The sequence below is a fragment of the Triticum dicoccoides genome, chromosome 7A (genome assembly GCF_002162155.2).
Source record: "Triticum dicoccoides isolate Atlit2015 ecotype Zavitan chromosome 7A, WEW_v2.0, whole genome shotgun sequence".
NCBI classification, from domain to species: Eukaryota; Viridiplantae; Streptophyta; class Magnoliopsida; order Poales; family Poaceae; genus Triticum; species Triticum dicoccoides.
Window position 1 is genome coordinate 143731969 of NC_041392.1, and position 14466 is coordinate 143746434.

Sequence of the window (14466 nt, forward strand, 5' to 3'; positions counted from 1 at the left end):
GTCGGGTTGTTGGGTACAGGAATTACCCTCGGTGTTGTGGAGTATCAACACCACGCCTAACAGGTCTATAGGTTACACACCTTTCTTCATGGTTTATGGAGCAGAAGCAGTGTTGCCTAGTGACATCCGTCATGACTCGCCCCGTGTGGCGGCTTATGTTGAAGCTAATAATGAACAAGCCAGACAGGATGCACTTGACTTGTTAGATGAAGAAAGATATTTAGGAGCGGCTCAATCAGCAATTTATCAACAGGACCTGCGCCGTTATCACAGCCGCCGGGTCAAATCCAGGACTTTTCAGGAAGGCGACTTGGTGCTCCGGCTCATCCAGGATCTGTCAGATGCACACAAGCTATCCCCGCCTTGGGAAGGACCCTTTGTGGTCAGCAAGAACTTAAACAATAGGTCGTATTACCTCATTGATGTTTGAGAACACAAAGATTCACGTAAGTCAGAGGAGGAGACCCGCCGGCCGTGGAACATTGCTCAACTTCGGCCATACTACACCTGAGCTACCGGCTCTCATCATGTACATACTTTAACATTGTATATACCATGATAAGTAATAAAGTAAGACCATCGGTCTCTTTTCTTTTCAAAGATTATGCATCTTTGTTATTTCTTATTCTCAAATGACTATTAAGGAGCTGATCATATTTGAATCAAGTCTAACCTTTTTTGGTCCGGCTTATGATCGTATTTGAATCTAGCTGCAATTATCATGGTCACTTGGGGGCTTCTTGTTGAAACATACATCGTATTCGAACCAAAGAGAACATAGTTGTCGTAACCCTCTTGATCGGCTCAAGGCCAAACTCACTAGGGGGCTTCTTGATCGTATCTGAATCATAGCTTAACCCCTTTTGGGTCCGACTTGGGTCGTATTCAAATCAGGGTCGTTAAAAACATCTCAAGGTCATTTGGGGGCTTCCTGTTCAAACATAGGTCGTATTCGAACCAAAGAGAACATAGCTGTCGGTACCCTCTTGATCGGCGCAACACCACAGCCACTGGGGGCTATATGGTCGTATTCGAACCTTAGCTTAACCCCTTCGGACCGGTTTACTAATCGTATTCGAATCAGAAGCCACCAACCTTTAAATATAAGGTTAAATCATACTTGTTAACTGTTATTTGTATTTGAGTTTCTTGTTGCAAATAATTAGCATGATCTTCTTCGCCGATTTGTCTATTTGACAACATGGCTACCAAGATATAACAATCATTGAAGTATTCAAAGATATTGATTTCTCAAAAAGATTGAGTTATCGGCTTCATTACCTGGGTTACTCAAGCCGGTGGTCTAAGGATCAAAGGTACAAGTATGGCTATTATTTATATATAATTGCCCGCTGCATTAACTAAAGAGTTAGTTTCAGCCCTTGTCCTTTATTTATATCTGCTTTCTGTTTTTCTATTATGATAAACATATTGGATATAAGCCGGGTGTTTTAACCCGTTCGATTCTAAGCTGCCAGGCCAGTCTTTTTTTGTCTCTACAGGGTATTGATTTAAAGTGTTGCAGAAATGATCATCAAATATAATGCATATATTGCCATCAGGAAACACGGAGTCACATACAGTGTTTTATGCACGATGGCATAAGCAAGGCATTCAGTGTTTTCACAGCTAAACTATTACACGGCTTTTTATAAGCCAAATGAAGATGGTTATTATTCCTCCCTCACCGGTTCACCACCCTCTGTTGGCTGGAAGTTGGGTTTTGACCAGTCAAAACCATTCACGGCGACGAATTCTGCTTCATCATCGATCAGGCCTGTCGGGTCAACCTCCAGGGCAAATGTGTTTTCTCTTACAGGCGGGATCAAATCCGTCACCTTGTACGAGGGAGTCGCCATCTTCTTATTTTCAGCATCAAAACCCGGCTGGTATTTGTCAATATTGGTGTCATCTCCAAGTGTAGTTGCCTGAGGTCGGACTCTGCGCACGCAGGCCATGAAGTCATCTTGCTCAAAAGGAGAACCATCTTCCTTCACGGTGGGATAGCCTCTGGCCACGTCCGCCGGGTCAAGGTCTGGCACCCAAGCCTTGGAGCGGCTCAGGGCAGTCAAAGCTCCGGCTCGCGCGGAGGAGCGTTTCACTTCTTGAAACCTGGCAGGCAGGATTGACAGTTTCTCCAGGATGTCGCTGAGCCGGTTGTGTCCTTGATTGGCAGGAGAGATGGCGGCAAGAGCCTGCTGTGCGCCAACATACAGTTGTTCAACCAAAGTATACACTGCCTTCAGTTTAATCAAAGGGTCTTGGCTCAGATTTTTGCTTCGAGGGCCTGCACATATTTTATACACAAAGTCAGCTGGCGGCTTATACTCCGGATCAGCTAAAAGCACACAAAATTAAAGTCGGACGGCTTACCAAAGATGGCAGCCACCATTTGAGACAGCCGGCCCTTTAAACCGTTCAGCTTTGTTGAAATCTCTTCAAGGGCTGTTTTGGCCTTCTCAGCGTGTTGGGTCAGAAGCGTTTTTTCCTCTTCCCAAGTTTTCTTCTTGGCAGCGAAGCTGGTCATTAAATTTTCCGTCTTAGAGAGACTTATTGCAGTTTGGAGTTAGCAGATTTGATTTCTGCTTCCTGACTCGCTAGCCGGGTCTTCGCATCAGTCAATTGCGAGTTCAATTCAGATAAGGCATTCTGCAAAACATTCAGATGAGTCAAGATTTTGCTTCAAGTTCAAAAATCAAGATTCAAGTCTCAAGTACTTTACAAATTTTTATGACTCTAAAGACATACTTTAAGTCCCAAGTACCTTACAAAGTAACAACACTTGGCACTTGGGGGCTAATGTATGCAGTTCAGCAAGTTTCTCAAGGATAAGCTGGAGTATTAAGTCCTTTGAATACGGTACCAAACAATTTAAAGTATCGGCTCATTTATGATCAAAATGAACCGACCCTTGGGGACTACAGGTGAAGCTTTGTTCTATTGAATTCAAGAAAAGTTTCAAAGGTAAAGGTCTCGGCCTATATTTTAAAGTCTACAGATCATTCCGGTTCTCTCATAATCTGAAGACTTGGGGGCTGAAGGAATATAGATAAGCCGGAAGAACGTACGTCGTATTTCAACTGCAGCTGTTTGACCATTTCAATCTCAGAGTCGCAACTGGAGTGTACATGGCTAAGATAGCCGGATAAAATATCATTGGCATTTAGATGGTCATAGTTGGCAACGTCAAAGCGAACTTTCTGCCTCTCCAATGCCTCTTGTTTCGTAGTACACTGAGCCAGCACGGTTGGACTCTCGGTGATCTAAACATCTTGTGCAGATGGTGATGGCGGGTTGGCTGAGCTTGATGGTCCAGTAGCAGAAGGGTTCACAGTGGTCTCATCAAACGATGGCTCAGGAGGATTTGCTTCTACATCAACATGAGGGTCTGCTAGAGCGTCGGTTAATGAAGAAGATGGCCTGGTCGGGTCAGATGCAAGCACTGGCGGGTTTTCCATCGGTTTAGCAACCTTCGCTTTCTTGGATTTAGCTTGGCCACTAAGAAAAATGTTGCAAGATCATCAGATAAAGATACAATTTGTACAACCCCGAAATATGAGGATTTTTCATTACCCAGGGGAAGTCTTGAAGGCCAGAAATTGCATCTACGATGAGTCGCCAGAAGAGCGAGACACCTCCTGAAAGGATAAAATAGAGTTAAAAGTAATACAAGGGGAAGGATCCATTAAAAAGAGTTAAAGACAGAAAGAATTAAACCTCATTCAGACGGTTCTGAGGAGTTTGTTGAAGAACGACAGCCGGCTCATCTTTAGTCCAAGCTTGACGGCGGCTTTCATGTTGCTGCTTTTTCAAACGAAAGTTGGGATCCAAGTGAGCTAAAGGGTTAGAAAACCATACTTTATGGATCACTCGTCGAACTTTTTGTCTTGGCAAGGGCTCTGAGTCGGAAGAAATGATAGTTACCTCTGCTTCCACAGCCTGACTGGCCCCAGTGTCATCCTGGTAATGATCAGTGTCAATAAGATTGCTAAAAAATTGGCCAAGGGAATCAAGGGCTACCTCCGAGTCAGATGTATCATCAAGCTTTATCAAATCTTCAGCGGTGCTCTTTTTCTTCTTTTTCGACCTCCGGGTCATTTTCTTGGCGTTTATGGTGGCAGCTTTCGCTTTCTTGGCAGCCTCGTGGTCATACTTGACGTTCCAGAAGTCAAAGTTGGCAAACAAGATAAAGAGTCAGGCAAATATTAAAACAATACGGCTAGGAAAATACAAAAGAGAGAAATAACGACATCCTTACTTCTGGCACCGGGTTAAGCTGGCAGAAGGGGTTTAACCCGACGACACTGCAATCTTCGTATTTCTCGTTCACCAGAAGAGTTGACATTGAAACAATATCTTCTTCTATCAATTGAACGGGACTGTGACGAAGAGAGTCATCCGGGCCTCCACCATACTCATACATCAGCTTTGACCGGCGGCTCAAAGGGATGACCCGCCATGAGATCTAGCAGCGGGTCAGATAAACTCCAGTTAACTCGTTCCCCAACAGAGCATTGATCCTTTTGATAGATGGTATCAGCCTCTTGCATTCAGCGACAATAAGCTTATCAGGAAGCGCGAACTTGGAGTCAAGACGATTGGGGCGATAACCCGACAGTGGCTTCTCGTTTGCTGGTGAAGTGTCCTGGCAGTAGAACCAAGTCTGGTTCCAGTCCTTTGGGTGACTTGGTAAGACAATGAGGGGGAAGACGGCACCCTGCCGGCGCTGAATTGATATGCCTCCAAGCTCTAAGCTAAGGCCGTTGGTGCACTCGTTCTGCCGGTTTAGATAAAAGTATTCTCTAAACAACTCCACGGTCGGCTCTTGTTGAAGATATACCTCACAGAGCACTTGGAAGTTACAGATGTTAGATATGGAGTTGGGCCCTATATCTTGAGGGTGGATCTTGAAAAAGTGGAGGACCTCTCTGAAGAACTTTGAGCCGGGCGGTGAGAAGCCACAGTTCATGTGGTCAGTAAAAATGATCACCTCACCGTCTCTTGGATTGGGCCGTTCTTCTTCCGGGTCAGGGGCACGGTAAGACATGACGGTTTTCGTTGGCAGAAATCCTATGGTGAAGAACTCTTTTAAACGTTCCTCAATTATGGTTGAGGAAACCCAGTTAGAGATGGTTGGTGTTTTGGACGGCATGATGTGCAAAGAACTGAAAAAAGCAACATGCAGGTTCAGTTTAATGGTGAGATTGACAATTAAGTGAGGAAGATGCAAACAAGTAATCGCGGCTTAGTTAAGGGCTAATGATATATAAGGAAAATTAAGCCGGCATGATAAGCCACCATGACTACAGATATTTGAAGAAGGCAAATTCAGCTAAGTATTGAGACAAACAAGTTTTCTACATTGCTTGGTATTATTCCAGATCAAATGGTTATTCAAAATGAAAACAATTCTAGACCTAAAAAGTTCAGTACAGAGGAGTCGGTAAGTTCTAAAGCAGCCTTTTAATCAGAGAAAGGGATCTGTGGATCAAGAAGAGGTACAAAAACACTACCGCGCGAGCATATATATAACTTTTTGGATCAGAAAATGCTGGCGGTGCAAGAACTATGATGAACTATGAAGAACATGCAGGAGCTTGGAAACCCTAAAATGAGGATCTGAGAATTAAAAAGGGAGACACTTACGATTGCGGATCTCCTGCGGAGGTCGCTGTTGTTCTCTAGATTGGTTCGGGTTGATGCAGCGGCCAACATCGACGGAGACGGAGGTGAAGCGCGGCGGTGGCGAAGCTCGAGCAGCAGGGGGTTTGCGAGAGGAAGAAGATGGGCGAGAGAGGAGAATGAGAAGGCCGAGGCGTGCCTATTTATAAGGAAAAGATGCGAACAGACGGACGCGAAAATCAAGGGAGAGCCGAATAATGGTTATCCAGCTATACGGGCCCCTCAATTCTCGGGAAACATTCAAGATAAAAGATCCGTTGGAAGATGACGTCATGAAAGGTTTTTGCGTTTTCAAGATATGACGTCACCGCGGGTTACAAGAAAATTTCAGCAAAGATAAGAAGATGGATTTTTGTCTAAGTATTGAAGATTGACAAAGAACGAAGTTCAAAGTCAACCTGGGGCCTAATGTTGGGGATATTACTATTAGTTATGACCCGCCCAGGAGGGGCCGGGTCAGCCCCAATGGTGGGTTACACAAGAAGCCCAGTAAACATTCAAGATTATAGTTTATTAAATCTTATAGAAGGCCCAAAGGCCTGAAGGCAGTTTAAGGCCTGATATTGTGAACCGCCGTATGTAAGGAAATACTTGTAAAGAAAGGCATGTAGAGGAAGTCACCGAGCTGGACATGATTATGAGCCGGCCGGGACTCTGTAGGCCACCAGGCGTCAACCCATGTATATAAGGGAATGACCCAGTGGCGGCTTAGGGCAAGAAACAAGAAGTCGATAACCAAGCCGGCGAGTTGAGCCTCTTGGTGATCGAATCCCCAGCAATACTAATCCCAACTAGACGTAGGCTTTTACCTTCATCGTAAGGGGCCGAACTAGTATAAAACTCTCTCGTGTCCTTTGTCCCGATTAACCCCTTTAAGCTTCCTAGTGCGATGGCCCTACAACTAAGTCCTTGCTCTAGGACATCTACCGTGACAATTCCATGACAACACCAAATACAATGGTAAATTGTATAGGGGCACTAGTTCGTCGAAGAGATGGTGATACAAGTGCAATATGGATGGTAGATACAGGTTTTTGTAATCTGAAAATATAAAAACAGCAAGGTAACTAATGATAAAAGTGAGCACAAACGGTATTGCAATGTGTTGAAACAAGGCCTGGGGTCCATACTTTCACTAGTGCAGTTTCTCTCAACAATAATAACATAATTGGATCATATAAATTTCCCTCAACATGCAACAAAGAGTCACTCCAAAGTCACTAATACCGGAGAAAAAACGAAGAGATTATGGTAGGGTATGAAACCACCTCAAAGTTATCCTTTCTGATCGATCTATTCAAGATTCCGTAGTAAAATAACATGAAGCTATTCTTTCCGTTCAATCTATCATAGAATTCGTACTAGAATAACACCTTAAGACACAAATCAACTAAAACCCTAATGTCACCTAGATACTCCAATGTCACCTCAAGTATCCCTGGGTATGATTATACATATGCATCACACAATCTCGGATTCATCTATTCAACCAACACAAAGTACCTCAAAGAGTGCCCCAAAGATTCTACCGAAGAGTCAAGACGGAAGGGTGTGCCAACCCCTATGCATAGGTTCATGGGTGGAACCCGCAAGTTGATCACCAAAACATATATCAAGTGGATCAATAGAATACCCCATTGTCACCACGGGTATCCCACGCAAGGCATACATCAAGTGTTCTCAAATCCTTAAACACTCATTCCGATAAGATAACTTCAAAGGGAAAACTAAATCCATTACAAGAGAGTAGAGGGGGAGAAACATCATAAGATCCAACTATAATAGCAAAGCTCGTGATACATCAAGATCGTACCACCTCAAGAACACGAGAGAGAGAGAGAGAGAGAGAGATCAAACACATAGCTACTGGTACATACCCTTAGCCCCGAGGGTGAACTACTCCCTCCTCGTCATGGAGAGCGCCGGGATGATGAAGATGGCCACCGGAGAGGGATTCCCCCCCGGCAGGGTGCCGGAACGGGTCTAGATTGGTTTTCGGTGGCTACAGAGGCTTCTAGAGGCGGAACTCCCGATCTATTCCACTCCTCGAAGTTTTTAGGGTATATGGGTATATATAGGAGGAAGAAGTACGTCGGTGGATCTCCGGGCTGTCCACGAGGCAGGGGGGCGCGCCCCCCACCCTCGTGGGCAGCCCGGGACTCTTCTGGTCCATCTCCGATACTCTGTGGGCTTCTTCTGGTCCAAAAATAAGTTTCATGAAGTTTCAGGTCAATTGGACTTAGTTTGATTTTCCTTTTCTGCAATACTTAAAAACAAGAAAAAACAGAAACTGGCACTAGGCTCTAGGTTAATAGGCTAGTCCCAAAAATAATATAAAAGTGCATAATAAAGCCCACAAACATCCAAACAGATAATATAATAGCATGAATACTTCATAAATTATAGATACGTTGGAGACGTATTAGCCAGCATGCACCATGGCACTTGGGGGCTAATGTAAAGTCATTTTTTGATCAACTTATTGAAGACCCGACTAATCCCATTGTAATGAGCCGGCTCTTGGGGGCTACCAATTGCTCCTGTCAAAAATTCAAGGTACACAAGCCTCAGTCCATTATATCGAAAGATCCACTACTCAGTTGGTAGAGTACAAAGCTCTTAACCGTATGGACGTGGGTTCAAGCCCCATGGTGGAGATTACATCATATGATGTTATTATCAATGAATTATATACAAAGTCCCAGCTCAGTATTATCTTACTGAGCCGGCCCTTGGGGGCTACACGTTGCTGCTCAAGTCTACATGATCATATTTACAAAGTCCCTGCTCATTATTGCATAATGACCCTGCCCTTGGGGGCTACAAGTGATATGAATATAATAGAGATCTACATCTTCAAGCCGGCTGAATATCAGATGAGTATTTCAAGGCCAATATTCTTCACAATATTTTTCTGTGAGAAACCAATGTCAGCAAATTTATTATGAAGCTAGTATATTGACCCGGACTTCCCACAAACAAGGAAATGACAAGGACTTAAGGATGATTAGGTGTCGGCTTACAAGAGTTCTTACCCAGAGCATAATCTGTCAAAATTGTTCTTGTGTTTGTTTTACAAGATCAGCATAACATGGATGAATCCAAATTAAACTGGGGGCTAATGTCGAGGATATACCCCGCGGTGTGACCCGACCGGAGATATGACCCGGCTGGGACTTGATGTTTCATTGGTGATCTAGCAGACTATAAGCCGGCGGGAACAGTTAAGCAGGTTAAGCCGGCGGGAATAGTTAAGAAGGTTAAGTCGGCGGGAACAGTTAAGCAGGTTAAGCTAGCGGGAACAGTTAAGCAGGTTAACCTGGCAGACATAGTCATGTAAGCCAACAGACACAGTCATGTAAGCCAGACAGTTAAGCCAGACAGTTAAGCCAGATAGTTAAGCCAGACAGTTAAGCTAGACAGTTAAGCTAGACAGTTAAGCTAGACAGTTAAGCCAGATTGTAAGCCGGCTTATGTTAAGAAGTCCAAGACATTAAGAAGCCCATGGTGAGAAGCCCATGGTAAGACGTCAAAATAGGTTAAGTCCTAATCCAAGTTTGACTCTACATGTAACCCGCCCCTTCATCTTATATAAGGAGGGGCGGGGCACCCCAAGATAGGGGGACAAGTTGAATAATCGTTAAGTCTAGACACAACTAGGAGAACCAGAGTTACGGCGACTCCCTCATGATCATAATGAGACCTAGCCACAAACAACATGTAGGGCTATTACTGGATGATGTTTCCTGGGGCCCGAAGCTGTCTAAATTCTTGTCTTGTGTATTGACTCTCTCGTCCTGATCAACCCCTCTCAAGCTATCACATAGATGCGTTGGCCTCACGACTAAATCCTGACACTAGGACATCTGCCATGACTAAATCCTGGTTTAAGGTTGCAACATCTGAGAAAGATGGAAAAGGGGGAAAAGAGGGTGCAAAGCAACCGTGAGTACTCATCTAAAGTACTCGCAAGCAAGGATCTACACTACATATGCATTGGTATCAATGAAATGGGTAGTATCTGTGGAGTGAACTACAGAAAGCCAGAGTAAGAGGAAGATAGCTAGTCCTATCGTAGACTACGCTTCTGGACGCCTCCATCTTGAAGCATATAGGAGAGAGTAGCTTGTATGTTCACCAAGTATCATCGTATAGCATAATCCTACTCGGCGATCCTCTCCTCGTCGCGCTGTGAGAGAGCGATCACCAGGTTGTATCTGGCACTTGAAAGGGTGTGTTTTATTAATTATTCGGTTCTAGTTGTCATAAGGTTGGAATACAACTCCGAGTCGTCCTTTTACCGAGGGACATAGCTATTCGAATAGATAAACTTCCCTGCAGGGGTGCACCACATTACCCAACACGCTCGATCCCTCTGGCCGAACACACTTTCCTGGGTCATGCCCGGCCTCGGAAGATCAACACGTCGCAGCCCTACCTAGGCACAACAGAGAGGTCAGCACGCCGGTATAAATCCTAAGCGTGCAGGGGTCTGGGCCCATCGCCCATTGCACACCTGCATGTTGCGTATGCGGTCGGTAAGCATACCTAGCCTCCCTAATACAAGAGAGGCGTTCCAGTCCAATCTGGCGCGCGCCTCTTAGTCGCTGACGTTAAGAAGGCTTCAGCTGATACCACGACGTCGAGTGCCTATAACTGTTCCCGTGTAGTTGGTTAGTGCGTATAGGCCAGTGGCCGGACTCAGATCAAACATACAGATCTTGTTAAGCGTGTTATTTTGAAGTAACCGCGTATGCCGACCAGGACCAGACCCACCAGTCTCGTAGGTGGTCACAACCTGCCATGTCGCTCCGCCACAAAGTAACACTCGGGGGGCCATCGGGAACCCAGGCCCACCACTACCTGGATGGAACCACCTGCCCCTTCAGCCCCCATCTCTGAACAGGAACATAAGTAATGTGAAAGTATATAGTATATGTACCCGTGATCACCTCCCGAAGTGATCACGGCCCAGTACTATAGCATGCCAGACGGACAAGAGTGTAGGGTCACTGATGATAAACTAGCAACCTATACTAAGAATTTAGGACTGCAAGTAAAGGAATCAACAATAGTGTAACATCCCAAATTTTCAATTTGGAATGTTATACATTATATCATCATTGCATATCATATTTTATTTTTGCATTTTGGTTGATCCTAGAAATTCTACGCAACTCAATGACCCACGGAGAGAGTTGGGGATTTCGTTATTTTCATATTTGAGTTTTCTCAACTTTTGAGAATAGGATCATTTGATTTTATTTATTTTATCATCAATTATTTCTATTACAAAAATATGAGAGAGGGAATAAAATGACTTTCCCAAAATAAAGAAATATTGAGGATCAAATAATAAAATAAAATAAGATTTTTTTTCAGAGTTTTTCTGGTTAGATCTCTTATTTGAGTTTTACCTGTGCATTAGATGAGTACTTATTGTATGCTTGTTTGTTTGTCTGCGATAGAATACCCGGAGTGCGCCGCTTGTTACTTCGAATCGTTAGGTTTCACGGATCATCAACAAGGCTAGTAACACTTTGATCATACCTTTTCTACTACCCAGTTTTATTGCATTAGATCAATCCTCACACATTGCATGATTAGGATCTAATTAAATTGTGGGATAGGAAGTAGATGAGGTAGTACCTATTACCTGTTATTATCAAACCTTTGGGAGTTACTTCTACGTTTGCTTATTATGCCATGCTATGCTAGTAGACATGGATTGGGTGAGTGATATCCATGACAGATGTGAGATTGTTAATTAATGGTTTATCTAAGGTGGCAATTTAAACACACATCTGGGTGGATTGAGGCACCTGGGTATTCCAGGACTTGCCTGTTTTCTTTTGGACCGCCACCCAGGCTCAAAGGGATCATGAGACTATTCATACTAGAAACTTCCGTGTGCAGCCACAAGCTATTATGGGCTCTAGCATAGTTGACTAAGTTGTGCGAACTCTTACAGTGGTAGACTAGCAGATGTAGGGGATGTAGGTGGTACGGTCTACCCGATCGTAAGGTGCTAGCGCTTCTGAAAGACTATGTCTCAGTCATCCGTCTTCTCAAACACCATGTAGTGCGAGAAACCAAACGGAGGCGATCGAGTCTTGTGGGGAAAAGTGCGCAAACCTCTGCAGAGTGTAACAAACTAATCATGGTTAGCCGTGTTCCCGGTTATGGGCATCTTGAGTATCTAGTACTTGGATTATCATGTGAATCTCAACATGTTACTCTAAATTAATTTTGTTGGGTTATGTTTAATGATGATGCTTAATTGGGATTGAGAATGCTGTCAACCATTCTCAATGTTTAACAACTACCATGAGAGTTAAATAAATTTATTTCTTTGAAGTAGGAAAAAATTGGCTTTACGCAAAACTGTAACCATAGAGCTTTCCACCAGCCAAATATGCATATAGTATAGCTATTTCATTCCATTACTCTCTATGTGTTACATTGCCAGCATATTCCATGTGCTGACCCGTTTCGGGCTGCAACGTTAATGTTGTAGACTTTTCAGACGATGATTAAGGAGTTTTTAGGTCGTGATTCTATACTCAGTGATGCCATTGGAGTTGATGGACTCACTTATCTTCCAAGCTTTCCGCTGTTATCGTTATTAGATGGCCTTAAGCCATATTTATTGTAATAAGTTCTCTTTTGAGACACTCGATGTAATAAGTGTGTGATTGCTACTCTGCTATAAATCCTCCGAGTACTGCGTGGTGTCAGCATTACTGATCCAGGGATGACACCGGAGCATAGAGATCAGACCGTTTGAGGTCTGGTCGCTACAGAGATGGTATCAGAGCACACACTGACTGTAGGACACGACCACTAAGTTAGAGACCTAGATCACTTTTCACCCTATTCTCTTCTGACCTCTCATCTTTTCTACTCTTTAGGATGGCGGATGCCAGGAACAAGTTCACATAACCAGATGAAGATACACCCTTTGGACGACACTTGAAGGAAGTCACTAGATACCTGAACATAGGAGTACCAAGCTTCAAGGGAACCTACAACGCTACTTTACCTGAAGAAGAGCGCCGGATGATTCAAGTTCAAGTTCCAGGAAGGACGTTCATGCCAGTCACTGAGCCCATAGAATTTTCTTTTGATGCACCAACTTGGAGTCTAGGAAAGAGCATGGCAGCTCACATCACCATGGGACGCATTGGAGAAGTCTGCCGCAAGGATCTCAAGGATACTATCTACCAGTTTTGTGGGTGCCGGGATGAGCACTGGGAGATGATCAGCACCAGGAAGGATAGGTCAATCACAGCTTTTTTCCAGGAGTTAAATCAGCACATTCGATGACAGGAGAACTAGATGTGCGCCGACATGATAGATCTGAAGAAGGCTAAAGACTAGAATCAAGGAACTGGAGGAAGAACTCAAGGCTACACGTGAAGATTATGAGGAAGAAATTGAAGTATTGGTGGAGAAGAATGACGACCTGATCAAGAAGATTGGAATATTTATGGGAGGACCTACGCCAGTAGATGAAGACGAAGAACCCCAGGAGATTAGCCCGGAAGACTACATAATCATCGACGGCACCGACTCGGAAGCAGATAGTAGCGATGATGACTATGTTGATGAAGCTGGAGCAGATATCATGGAGTTTGCAACCGAAGAATATTTCTAGTAGACCACCTCATCAGTAGTAGTAGTCCACCATGTAAATATAGTAGTCCGAGCACTTTTGCGATAGATAGATCGATTGTATGCCTTTGTTTGATTGATTTAAGTGAATTGTTTGTTTTTGCCTCATGTGCATATGGGTAGGGTTTTCTCTTTAGACCCCCTCTATTATTATATCTCATCTTTTCTAAACCCTCAGATGCCTCCGAGACGTTACCCCCGATTTGCCTTTCCACCGGAGCTCACCCAGTTGATCCAGCAGCAGAACACATTGTTGCAGTTGCTAGTCCAGAATCAGAATCAGGGGAACAACAACAACAACCCACCACCACCACCACCACCTGTTGACCACTTAGCCCGTTTTCTTAGGTTGAATCCGCCGGTGTTTTCCAGTAGCACCGAGCCGATAGTAGCAGATGATTGGCTCCGCAAGACAGCTAGGGAGTTGACCATAGTAGGATGCACAGATGCAGAGGAGGTGAAGTTTGCCGCACATCAGCTAGAAGGACCCGCACCATCATGGTGGGAGAATTTCACAGCCACTTTCCCTGTCGACACTGTCACATGGGACCAGTTTCAGCAGGCTTTTCGTACTGCACATGTTTCAGCAGGAGCTATGTCCATGAAGAAGCGTGAGTTTTGCAACTTGCGCCAAGGAGGAAGGACAGTTGGCCAGTATGTGGAGGACTTTAGTAAGTTAGCATGTTATGCCCCAGATGACGTCGCTACGGATGCAGCTAAGCAGGAGAAGTTTCTGGAAGGACTGAATGATGAGTTGAGCTTGCAGTTGATGGTAGCAACCTTCAACAACTACCAGGAGTTGCTAGATCGTGCTCTTATGATTGAAGAGAAGCAACAGCAGATTGAGAACCGCAAGAGGAAGTATGGACAAGGAAAGTACAATTCAGGAGCTCAGCAGAAGCCACGTTTTACCACTAGACCGGGAGGACATTTTCAGCATACCCATGGAGGAGGTAGCTTGCACAATCACAATGGCACCAAGAATGGTAATGGCAATGGAGGAAGCAATGGCCAGAACCGCACCAACCCATCAACCCCAGCCAAGAAGGACCTAAGCCAAGTCACTTGTTTTAAGTGTCAGAAGACCGGACATTATGCCAATGAATGTCC